This window comes from Schistocerca cancellata, chromosome 1 (assembly GCF_023864275.1).
Source record: "Schistocerca cancellata isolate TAMUIC-IGC-003103 chromosome 1, iqSchCanc2.1, whole genome shotgun sequence".
NCBI classification, from domain to species: Eukaryota; Metazoa; Arthropoda; class Insecta; order Orthoptera; family Acrididae; genus Schistocerca; species Schistocerca cancellata.
In genome coordinates, this window is record NC_064626.1 from 225,890,456 (window position 1) to 225,902,901 (window position 12,446).

Here is a 12,446-nt window from a genome sequence, read left to right on the forward strand (position 1 = left end):
CTGGAACCGCGTGACCGATATGGTCGCAGGTTCGAATCCTGCCCCGGGCATGGATGTGTGTGATGTCCTAAGGTTAGTTAGGTTTAAGTAGTTCTAAGTCTAGGGGACTGATGACCTCAGATATTAAGTCCCATAGTGCTCAGATCCATTTGAACCATTTGTCTCTGATGAAAGCTCGCCATCGAGGACTACGTAGTGTGTTCTTCCACTTAAGAAGTCTTCGAGCAACTCACATATCTAGATACCTATCCGCTATGCTCGATCCTTCTTTAAAGGTCCCTTGTGGGGCACTGTGTCAAACGGGTTTTCGAAATTATAATTTGGAATCTGTCTGTGGCCAGTCATCCATAGTTCGCAGGACATCGTGCGAGAAAAGGACAATCTGAGTTTCGCTCCAGCGATGCTTTCTAAATCTGAACTGGTATGTGGATAGTAGTTTTTCTGGCTCAGCGAAATTTATTATATTCTCACTGCAAATATCTTAAAGAATTTTTTAGCATATGGATATTAAATGATAATTAATTAAAACCCTCAGCTGCCTACAGGTGTTGTTGATATACCTCGATGGGGACAGTTGAAAATATGTGCCCCGACTGGCACTCGAACCCTGGATCTCCTGCTTACATGGCAGATGCTCTATCCATCTGAGCCACCGAGGACACAGATGAACAGCGCGACTGCAGGGTCTTATCCCTTGCACGCTTCCCGTGAGACCCAGATTCCCAACTGTCCACAATCTGCATACGTAATGAACCTAATAGATAATAACCCATCCATTCATTACTGGCGGACACTAAGGTGACGATTCCCGTAAGAGTTCGGGCAACCTGTGAACATTCGCACAGACGAACGTCAATTGCCGGGTAGCCTGCCTTTAACTATATATGAAGATAATAACTGCTCTCGAAAAAACTTCTAGAGAAGCTGCACGGTCATCAGTGGTATCTGTTCTTTCGAGAGCAGTTACTATCTTCATATATAGTTACGGGCAACCCGGCCATTGACTTTCGTCTGTGCGAATGCGCACAGGTTGCCCGAACTCCTACGGGAATCGTCACCTTAGTGTACGGGAGAAATGAGTGGATGGGCAAATATCTATAAGGTACATTACGTATGTAGTGTGTGGACTGTTGGGAATGTGGGTCTCAAGGGAAGCGTGCAAGGGTTAAGTCCCTGCAGTCGCGCTATTCATCTGTGTCCTCGGTGGCTCAGATGGACAGAGCGTCTGCCATGTAAGCACGACATCCCGTGTTCGAGTCCCAGTCGCGGCACACATTTTTTAGCTGTGCCCATCGAGGTATATCAACAATACCTGTCGGCAGCTGAGGGTTTCAATTAATTATCATTTATTGTAGAGAAGCTACACGGTCATCAATGGTATCTCTTCTTTCGAGAGCAGTTACTATTTACATATATATATGGATATTAAATTTTCGGGTCTGCTCTTTTATCTTCCCTCTCTGTAGCAGCCACCTGCCCTTTTCCTGTGACTTCGCGCTGGACATAAATGCAATCTAAGTAAGAGGACGATACCGTAGGTCATTCTCTGTAAAACCGAACTGGGATTCAGCCAGATTTGCGAACGGCTTTTCAAACTCTTCCAGCTGCCTCTCAGGGCCAGGGATGCTTATTCCTATGTTCTCCATACGGGATTCTGTGCGATGGTCAAACGATCGCATGTCTGTGCGATCCTCCTGCGAGAGTGCTTTCTTAAACGCAAAATTTAAGACTGTAGCTTTCGTTTTGCTGTCTTCCATCGCCACATCAGACATCGCCAACAGTGTGTGTATTCCGTGCGAAGTCGCGGAGGCGATTTTGCGCAAGCCACGTTAGGAACGTTTGACAGTTAATGGGACATGAACCGAGGCACTCCGGGATAGTTTACTTGTCGCTTGAAGGAACAGTATACCGGAATAAAGGAAGTGTCAACGGTGATGAGAATGTGAAACAGACTACCGAGAGGCAAGATGCTGTAAGCATGTACTCATGAGAAGAGTAGTACTTGATATCACATATGGAGACCAGGAACAAATCGATGTGTAGAGTGACTATTATATTGCCAAAATTATATAATTAGTTTTTTAAAACTGTTTTGAAAACTTAAGATTACATTTGTTAAAATTTAGGAGAAATTATATAACTTGAAACAAGTAGCTGTGTGAGATAAAATTTGATGGATCTCTCAAGCTTAGAAAGAAATGGAAGTGCTTGATAATAGTTGAACGTAATGACTACTTACCTATATTGAGCTATCTGTATTAATAGACATATTTTGCAAATATAGATATTCTTTAGAAAATCCTTAGTAGCTAAGGGCATCAAAGAAGTAAGGGGATCTTCTCAACATTTTCCTGTATGCCAAGGGACAGCGAGCTAGCCAAGATTCCGTTCCGTATGAACTGATGAGCTGGCACACATTAGTCTTGTATTGTCTTGTCATGAACTTGCGAAATACATTACGAAAGTGGAGGCTTACTGGTAGCTGACTGCGCGACGTAGGATCTTTTGTTAGTGCAGATCGTTAACGCTACAACGTGAAGTAATTTTAGCCCTCGTGAACACTTTTATCGTCTTCAGCTGCCTGCAGAAGACAGTGAATTATTTTATACTCAATAACAACGTGCATAGTATAATGTTACATATCCCTTACTACCGAAATGGTCATGTATGTACAGAAAGTAAATATCCTACGTGGATCTAACAATTCTAGTGTTATCAACGTTCTTTTTTTGTATTTTTGTTGTTTTTTTTTGTTTTGTTTCAATATAAGACGCTAAAATATTCTTGCTCTTTTAAATCATTAGTATTTATTCGTAAATTCTTGACACTTTCTATAACACAAATTGTTAATTAAATTCATTGTGAAACATTTCAGTACAGCAGAAAGAACTTGATAGTTACATTGACCAACCGTGGCCTTTTCTTATGTCCTGGTAACGGCTATGGGCTTCGTAATGATACCACCGTTTCACCTGCATTAGTAAACGCTGGTAAGAGTGCTATCACTAAGAATCTCTGTTTCTGTTGAGGCATTTGCTATCTGAGCAGGCTTTTTAAGAGGTGAAGCAAAGTAGTGAAAAGAGTCTTTTCCACTCCACCATTCGCTGTCCTGAGATCCCGTACCGCGGTCTCTATTCCGGACAGAGTTGATCCCAAGAGCAGTTAGCATACTTTGGTGGGGAGGAATAAACAAGTCCTTTGTAGTGGGCTTTATCACATTTACCGCAAGGAGTTTCTCACTCAGATCCTAGGGTGGTGTGCTCCAAGCGCTGACATTTATCAGAGCGTGTTGGTTGGGAATGTAAGGCCTCTGGTTTAAGCGAATGAAATCTGCGTCGATAGACTATGTGATGAAAAGTATCCGGACACCTGGCTGAAAATAACTTAAAAGCTCGTGGCGCCCTCCATCGGTAATGCTGGAATTCAATATGATAGCTTCAACTCTCGGAAGCATATGATCAGTCAGGTGCTGAAAGGTTTCTTACGGAAGACCATTCTACACGGAGTACTGCACTGAGGAAAGGCATCGATGTCGGTCGGTGAGGTCTGGCACGAAGTCGGCGTTCCAAAACATCCCAAAAGTGTTCTTTAGGATTCAGTTATGGATCCTGTGCAGGCCAGTCCATTACAGGGACGTTAATGTCGTGTAACCACTAATTTTACTGTTGGCACTACACACGCTGACAGATGACGTTCATCGGGCATTCGCCATATCCACACCTCCCCATCGGATCGCCATATTGTGTACCGTGATTCGCCACTCCACACAACGCTTTTCCACTGTTCAATCGTCCAATGTTTACGCTCTTTACACGAAGCGAAGCATCGTTTGGCATTTACCGGCGTGATGTGTGGCTTATGAGCAGCCGCTCAACCACAAAGTCCAAGTTTTCTCACCTCCCACCTAACTGTCATAGTACTTGCAGTGGTGTCTGATGCAGTTAGGAACTCCTGTGTGATGGTCTGGATGGATGTCTGCGTATTACACATTACGACCCTCTTCAATTGTCGTCAGTCAACAGACGAGGACGGAGTGTGGAAAACTCGCGTACATATGTATCGACACAAATGACACCCAATCACCTGACCACGTTCGAAGTCCGTGAGTTCCACGGAGCGTCCCAGTCTGCTCTCTCACGATGTCTAATGACTACTGCGGCCGCTGATATGGAGTACCTGGCAGTACGTGGCAGCACAATGCACCTAATATGAAAAACGTATGTTTATCGAGTGTAGCCTCTGATAGCATCGTTCTACTGAATATAAGAGCAAAGGAATCGGGTTTCACCAGCGCGACATTTTGCACATCAATCACACCTTCTTTAATCCCTTCATCTTACAGTTCATCTTTGGGAATATGTATAATATCCCTGCAAGACACAAATCAGTTGCTACAGTTCGGTGGTTCCCAACCTTTACTGGTCAGCTGCCCCTGACTGCAATCAAATATTAGCTAGTACTCCCAAACGCTGTCCCCATCATCATCAACATTATTATTACCATCTAACTAAAGGATTTTGTGTCGGCGTAACGACAAGCTCGGGCACGATGATCGAGAACGATACAGCAGAGAGGGCTGTGAGACGACGTCAATAGTACGCTGACTAGGACCGCACCACGACAGTAGCGGCCTCTATCCGAAGAGAATATAAGCGCTTCTCCTGCAACCTCGGCCAGACAGTAGAAGATGCGCACTAGCAGAGGCACTAGCAGACCCTGACTAGAAACCACGCACTAGAACAGAGGCACTAGAAGAGCCGTGGTTAGTGATCGATATGAACTTGTGGGATTACTCGCATAGACATTGTATAAAGCGAAGGACCCTGACTATTTGCATGTCGCCATTTGCTTGCGACCCGAAGTTAAGTATTGTCAGTCTACTTAATTGTAATAAAAGCCATTAATGTGATTTGCTTGAATTGTTGTTTAGCTATCCGAGAAAGCAGCATCCTTTAGGCACCCTACAAAAGAAGAGTGGGCAGCACATTACAGATATTGTTTCTGTAAATTTTCTATTAAAAATAAGCTCATGAGTCAGAGAAAATGGTACTTTTGTTTGTAGAATGATAAAACAATTCTCAGTACATCTCGAGTGCTCGCTATGACCCCTTCCCAGGAAAGAAAGCTACAATGAGGGTAGAGACTTGTTACAAAACATGCCCCCTCTACGCTACTCCTCTCTCTAATTTCACTTGCTTCACCCCACAATCTGCATCTCCATTTAAAATAAAACAAGATAAAATATGCAAAATGTACTTAATGTTTGTTGATCATTGGATTTCGAGACTCATTAGTTCTGACTGGGCAAAAATTGGAATACTTCAGGCTGCCAATGCTTTGCGTCTGATCATTGGCAATAATAATAATAATAATAATAATAATCGCCCTGAAAGGGTAATTATCCCCGAGTTGGGAGTCACTGCTTTAGTTAGAGGTACGGTGTACCTCTATTTCGATTATATATAGGGTGAAACAAAAAAGTATGGTGAAAATTGTAGGACATATTCCTCACACGTAAACGAAGATATTATATTATATGAATATGGGTCTGGAAATGCTTTGTTTCCATGCTACAGCTCAGTTTCTTCAATTCATTAATCGTGGGAAAAACACGCGTACAGAACTCCATATGCAACTCTTTCTCACAGGAGATGTTCAATATGCCCACCATAGGCATTGATACAAGCGTCAACCCGCCATCGCAATGAACCTTGGATGCGCTGATGTATGCCTGGAGTATTGCGTATGGTTTCGCAACCTTCCATAATACGGACACGGAGACTCTAAACATCTTGTACTCGAGTTCCATACACAAGAGCTTTCAAATTCCCCCACAAATAAAAGTTCAGTGGGTTAAGGTCCGTAGAGCGCGGAGGTCAGGCAATTGGCCCATCATTACCTATCCATCTGTCACCAAAATTGTTATTGAGAAGCCGACGGACATTAACACTAAAATTAGGATGTGCTCCATCGTGCATGAAGTTCATGTTTTATCGCACTGCTAAAAGCACATGTGCTAAAAGATCAGGTAGAACATTCTCTATGAAATTATAACAACTTTGTCCATTGAGCTTGGTTGGAAGAAAGTGAGGCACTACCAGACAGTCAGCAACAATGCCGACCCAAACACCGACACAAAATCTTTGTTGATGACTTCCTTCAACAATTGCATGAGGATTGACGTCTGTTCATACATGCCGACTGTCAAAATTGACAATCTGATCTCGTTGAAACTCGAGGAAGGAAATGAGCTGTAACATGAAAACAAAGCGTTACCAGACCTATGTTCATACAACACAATTTCTTCGTCTGTGTGTGAGGAATGTGTCCTGAAGTTTGCGCCGAACATTTTTATTACACCCTGTAGACAATGAGGCGTTTAGGTATCTGGAGTTTTGTTGCTTGTTGGGAACTAGATGTAACAACCAGCAGTGCTCCATCAATCGCTTAGTATATTTTCAGGTGCCAGTAATGCCCTTTAAACCGTTTTAAATGTGAAAATGTAAAACTTTCTCAAAGCTACCCTCTTACCTTAATTGTAAAAACGCGTTCTGTCTACCAGCTTGTGTACTGTTAGTACAAACGGAAGTACTGGAAATAATTTTACACGAGGCCTCTTGTTGGGTTAGGTGTTGAGACCTAACAGCGCTGCACTTCTCCTACTGGGAGATGAGGTGCTGAAGTTCGAGATATTCGTCTCGGACTCACGAGCAGCTAAGAATATGAAGAACCCTGCACGCCTGGGTAGGCCTTCTTTGACTGTGATGCGGCTGGTCCCCAGAGATTGCCTGTTAACTACTGTCCTACTTGAACAGCCATGCGTCTCATAGGCGCGCAGCGCGCCACGAGACTGAATTGTTTTTTATATAGAGGTTTTGACCATTCTTGCGATACGGACGGTTAAGCCAAGATCCCCGTTCCCTGTAACACAACGTTCCACCGTCTCGCCGCAAAGTGGTCGTTGAAACATGGCCAGAGCTTACCGTAACACAGGTTTGGCTGCGCTTACCTGCCGTCCAGCTCAGGAAACTCAGGTTCGCCAAGCCCTTACCAGGAAATGATGCTGACCTACCTGAGGTGCTCACCATTTAGAACGTACCGGTAGGAACTTGTGGCTTTGTCGACAATACCATAAACGAGATGAACATTAAATCCCCCCTACCTCCTGGTTCGTTCAGTCCCATGCATTCGAAAGCATACCGATTGCACTTACGAGGCTGACTTGTCCAAGAAAGCGAAATAACTCATTAATCAATTCTGTATTTACAGGGCCTATATTTTTTGCTTTGTAAGTTAAACATACGTGTTCGTATTTAACATATATAATTCGAGTGATGACAACACTGCACGACGCAACTTGCAATTCAAGACAACAGGGTATGAATCTGGATTAGCTATGTTCTCAATAAATTACACGCTACCAATCAATTAGTGACAAATACACACAGTGTGATCACAGCTTACAATTAGGGAACAACTTACGGTTTTTGAAAAAAAGATACGAATTTTTTTACGAGCCTAAAGTTGTTGACTATCATTAAGCTTCATTTTTTGTAATTGAAGGAATCCGAAATTGGGATTATAATGTTGAATATTTATCCCTATTTAACAGGAAATAATATAAATATTTCTATACAGTCACAGATGGAAATAAATAATAGTAGAAGAAAATCTTGTTTACTGTTTTCAGCAGGAAAGCTAATGTTTTCAACTTTCATATTAGGATTAAGAAATAAAGAAACCTTGTAGTCGTTTGAGTACTTACTGGTGCGTATGTGACAAGCAGAATTCCGCGCGAAACCGAACTTACCTAAAAAAATAAAAACAGAAATATTAGTTTTGTAATGTCAGATTTAACATTTTTTTTTGTAGCAATACTTTGAGAAACAACAGTAATAAAAGGTTTCATCATCATCTACCAGCGTTATATTTCACATTTTCGCTAGTATATAAACTTATCTGTGTAGACTAAACAAATCACATGGTGCCCCGTACAAACTTCGCCTGTCTTTGTTTTCCCAGATATAACTATTTTATAGCGCGTGAGAAAAAAAAAAACAGCAAGTGTAGACAACAGACAAAATCGGCATCTAAAATCTTGGTTGGGAAAAAGAATCGTTTTATTCGAAACTAGTATGATACTGCATCGAACGATACACACAAATGTAAATGAAGGTAAGATCATTCTTGAGGCCATGTGAAAAGAGAGACTATAACACTCTTTATAGATCTATAATAAGAACGGGAACGAATAAAAAACAAACCCACAACCAGTCGCATGGAAATATACATAATAACTGTGAACGAATCATGTGTTTCATCCCATAGGTATCACCATTGAATCTATTGTTGTTTTTAATGGTTGGTTGGTTGGTTTGGGGAAGGAGACCAGACAGCGAGGTCATCGGTCTCATCGGATTAGGGAAGGAAGGGGGAGGAATTCGGCCGTGCCCTTTGTAAGGAACCATCCCGGCATTTGCCTGGAGCGATTTAGGGAAATCACGGAAAACCTAAATCAGGATGGCCGGACGCGGGATTGAACCGTCGTCCTCCCGAATGCGAGTCCAGTGTGTAACCACTGCGCCACCTCGCCCGGTGTGTTTTTAATGCATATCAGTTGTACCACAGTTATAATCTGACAATATGCCAAGTTGATCTTCTTTGCAGTCGGTAAAACTACAGAAATAAAAGCGACAGTATCAGCATTTTTACTGAAACAAAATCTAAAAGCACGGAGTGATGATGCAAGGTAAGTAGAGTGTTAGACTGGAATGATCCTTAGTACATATTCCTTCTCATAAGTTGACAGATCAGTTAAATATAGTTAGATTATTTCTAGTAGTTCTAAGTCTAGGGGACTGACGACCTCAGATGTTAAGTCCCATAGTGCTCAGAGCCATTTGAACCATTTTTTGAAGCTTATTTCTTTTCCTGCTTTTGTCTCATCCAATCTGGTCAAGTAATAAAATGAGTGTGATGTAGATAGCTTTCAGTTCGTCGGACGGCAAAGAGATTACGCAAATATGAACATCCAGAGCTAGACTTGTGAAAGGGCTCTTATTAAGCTGCGTTTCCTTAATGCGAGATTAAAAACAGACTAAATTCATAAATAAAGGAACTAGTTTTTCATGCATAGTCTACTTAGATTTGCTAATGTAATAGGTAATAGTGTTTATGTATGTATTCACTATTTTCTGAATACTGGTGGTGTTGTTATAATCACTAAGAAAGATTGGTAAGATTGTTTATTTATTCACTGTTTTCTGAATATTGTCAATGTTATCAAAATTAAAAAAGAAATACGCACGACGGATGTCTGAGTCGTTTGTCGTTATCAATATATGCGGTTTTTCAAAATACTGCGAAGCATGATTATAATACAAACTCTATAAACAGTCTCCACAAGGATTTCGTGGGTTTAATATTAGCACGGAAGTGAGTGCAAATGGATACACATGTATTCAACAACGCTAGAAAATACTGAACGTCTTGGTTAGATCAGTGGTTACTGCAACACTTTAACATAGCTGTCAAGAATTTGCAGTTCAGAGAAATACATAATCCGAAAAGCATCCGTTCTAAATTTGAAATTTACATGTGAAATGCGACTGATTTAAGAACTGTCATAACATCAAACTCTTACAATTTTAGTGACATAATTTACAAGGTATAAAACCAAAGACTGCACTCAACATTATCAGACTTTCGCGCACTACTATTATTGTGAACACATGTCTGCAGTTTTGACTGTGTATGCCTGTAAATGGTTGGAATGTTGGATTTTTCGGTCTTTTCCACCTGCATTCGGAAAAGTAATCGTTCGTTGGTTGGCTGATCCACGGGAGGGGACCAAACAGTGAGGTCATTAGTACCACCGCATTAGGGAAGGATGCGGAAGGAAATCGACCGTGCCCTTTCACAGGAACCCTCCCGGCATTTATCTGAAGCTATTTAGGTAAATAACGAAGACCTAAATCAGGATGGCTGGAAGCGGGTTCGGACCGTCGTCGTCCTGAATGTGAGTCCAGTGTGCTAGCCATTACGCCACCTCGCCCGGTAACCCTTTGTTGTTCAATATTCAGTGTAGAGAATTCGCACTTCCGTCTCGCCTCACCCAGTTTCCTGTCGTTTGCTGTTATTAGTTGTGGGCTGACCGAATGTGTTGATGAGAAGCGTACGAACACTTCGACTGAAATGTGCAGGAGCTCCATGGTGCATGAACCACATGTTGTGTCGTACTTGGAAAGGCACATGTTCTAGCAGCACAGGTAGAGTATCCCATATGAAATCATGATAACGTGCTCCATTGAGCGTAGGTGGAAGAACATGGGGCCCAATCAAGACATCACCAACAATGCCTGCCCAAACTTTCACAGAAAATCTGTGTTGATGACGTGATTGCACAATTGCGTGCGGATTCTCGTTAGCCCACACATGTTGACTGTGAAAATTTACAATTTGATCACGTTGGAATTCAGCCTCATCCGTAAAGAGAACATTTGAACTGAAATGAGGATTGACACATTGTTGGATGAACCATTCGCAGAAGTGTACCCGTGGAGGCCAATCAGCTGCTGATAGTGCCTGCACACGCTGTACATGGTACGGAAACAACTGGTTCTCCCGTAGCACTCTCCATACAGTGACGTGGTCAACGTTACCTTGTACAGCAGCAACTTCTCTGACGCTGACATTAGGGTTATCGTCAACTGCACGAAGAATTGCCTCGTCCATTGCCGGTATCCTCGTCGTTCTAGGTCTTCCCCAGTCGCGAGTCATAGGCTGGAATGTTCCGTGCTCCCTAAGACGCCGATCAATTGCTTCGAACGTCTTCCTGTCGGGACACCTTCGTTCTGGAAATCTGTCTCGATACAAACATACCAAATGGCTCTGAGCACTATGGGACTCAACTGCTGTGGTCATAAGTCCCCTAGAACTTAGAACTATTTCAACCTAACTAACCTAAGGACAGCACACAACACCCAGCCATCACGAGGCAGAGAATATACCCGACCCCGCCGGGAATCGAACCCGGGAACCCGGGCGTGGGAAGCGAGAACGCTACCGCACGACCACGAGATGCGGGCTACAAACGTACCGCGCCACGGCTATTGCCCCGTGCTAATGCATACATCAAATGGGCATCTGCCAACTCCACACTTGTAACCATTGCACTGACTGCAAAACAACGTTCGTGATGAACAATAACCTGTTAATGCTACGTACTGATGTGCTTGATGCTAGTACTGTAGAGCAATGTGTCTCATGTCAACACAAGCACCGAAGTCAACATTACCTTCCTTCAATTGGGCCAACTGGCGGTGAATCGAGGAAGTACAGTACATACTGACGAAACTAAAATGAGCTCTAACATGGAAATGAAGCGTTTCCGGACACATGTCCACATAACATCTTTTCTTTATTTGTGTGTGAGGAATGTTTCCTGAAAGTTTGGCCGTACCTTTTTGTAACACCCTGTATACAGGGTGGTCCACTGATAGTGGCCGGGTCAAATATCTCACGAAATAAGCATCAAATGATAAAACTACAAAGAACGAAACTCGTCTAGCTTGAAGGGAGAAACCAGATAGCGCTATGGTTGGCCCGCTAAATGGCGCCGCCATAGGTCAAACTGATATCAACTGCGTATTTTTAAAAATAGGAACCTCCATTTTTTATTACATATTCGTGTAGTACGTAAAGAAATATGAATGTTTTAGTTGGACCACTTTTTTCGCTTTGTGACAAATGGCGCTGTAATAGTCAGAAATGTATAAGTAAGTGGTATCATGTAACATTCCACCAGTGCGGACGGTATTTGCTTCGTGATACATTACCCGTGTTAAAATGGACCGTCTACCAATTGCGGAAAAGGTCGACATCGTGTTGACGTATGGCTATTGTGATCAAAATGCCCAACGGGCGTGTGCTATGTATGCTGCTCGGTATCCTGGACGGCATCATCCAAGTTTCCGGACCGTTCGCTGGATAGTTACGTTATTTAAGGAAACAGGAAGTGTTCATCCCCTATGTGAAACGTCAACCACGACCTGCAGCAAATTATGATGCCCAAGTAGGTGTTTTAGCTGCTGTCACGACTAATCCACACATCAGTAGCAGACAAATTGCGCGTGAATCGGGAATCTCAAAAACGTCGGTCTTGAGAATGCTGCATCAACATCGACTGCACCCGTACCATATTTCTATGCACCAGCAATTGCATGGCGACGACTTTGAACGTTGTGTACAGTTCTGCCACTGAGCACAAGAGAAATTACGGAACGATGACAGATTTTTTGCACGCGTTCTATTTAGCGACGAAGAGTCAGTCACCAACAGCGGTAACGTAAAGCGGCATAATATCCACTATTGGGCAACGGAAAATCGACGATGGCTGCGACAAGTGAAACATCAACGACCTTGGCGGGTTAATGTATGGTGCAGCA